This window comes from Astyanax mexicanus, chromosome 4, assembly GCF_023375975.1.
Source record: "Astyanax mexicanus isolate ESR-SI-001 chromosome 4, AstMex3_surface, whole genome shotgun sequence".
Classification (NCBI taxonomy): domain Eukaryota; kingdom Metazoa; phylum Chordata; class Actinopteri; order Characiformes; family Acestrorhamphidae; genus Astyanax; species Astyanax mexicanus.
In genome coordinates, this window is record NC_064411.1 from 38,633,950 (window position 1) to 38,635,246 (window position 1,297).

The following is a 1,297-nucleotide window of genomic DNA, read 5'->3' on the forward strand; positions in this document are numbered from 1 at the left end:
TAAATCTCAGACAACCCCCACCCCCACCCACCCCCTCTTTTCCATTGACTTTGGTTTCTTCCAAAAGTCACAGCTGAACTGTGACTTATGAGATGATGAGATGATGGATGGTGCATTAGTATAGCTTGTCTAACCCATTTCTTAACGTTGGAAATTGAACGGCACACTTAATTTTCTCTCAGCTCAATGAAAGGCTGGGTTTAATGGTTTAAACTATTAGTCTGCTGTATTTTAGATGTGTTATTTTGAGATTATTTATTGCTAACGTTTATTAAAACAACATTTATGTTTTGTTATATTTAAATTTATAAATAAAATTATGCTTAACATTATAATGTTTAAAGCAACTGATATATAAAGATAGTGAGACAAATAAAGCCAAGTTTCTAAAAACACATTTCTACTGCAGTACAAATAAAAAAAAATAAAAGCTCAAGGGCAGTAAAAAAAAAAACATACAGTATACTGTGAGGCTATCTTGTTAACCAGCAAAGGGACGTCTTAGCAGGGCTAGCATTACTGGCTTTTAGTATCCTAGTCTTTCAATACTTTATAGTTCAACTGTTTTTTTTTTTTGTTTTTTTTTTTAACCTATGTCTGGATAACTTTTACAAGAAGAGTGTTTATAATTGGGCAAAAAAGGCTGTTGTCCCTGAAATGTCCAATGGAGTACGATGGTGAATAAGGGGCTCTGAATGCCAGTGCTGAGACACTGATGTGAAGGCTTAAGAAAACATTAGGAAAATAAAAAAACAGAGTCAAACCAAGCACTGAAATGTGAGTGTATCATAAAGGTATATATATTATTATTCCATTTTTGGAATTTTTGGTACAAAATAAACATTAAGAAAAATAACCAAAACAGACCTCTTAAGTTAAGTATAAACTTAAGAACTTAAGAAAAAGCATTTTTGTGAATCCCCAGTTTAATATTTTCCCTCTGATTTTTGATCCAGCCATCCATTTGTACTGAGAGCAGCAGATAGTGTATATCAATTCTAGAATTAAAGTTTGTGTTTATACAGTTTGTGTTCTACACAATTACATAGTACATTATTTTATTTACTATTATAAGCTGCACATTTGAGATTTGATTTTAAGCCTTTTATATGAGAATGGCACTGACAGCGCTTCTGAAAAAGGTCACCTCTAAAACTGCTGATTCTAAAGAGTTTAGAGTTGCATGCCCACCTGTAAGACCAGACTTTTTACTTCTAAAAAAACAAGTCACTCAGATCTATCCTTAAAAACAATTGCAGAAATTCAGTAACCCAGATCAGTTGTTAATTCAAAAAAG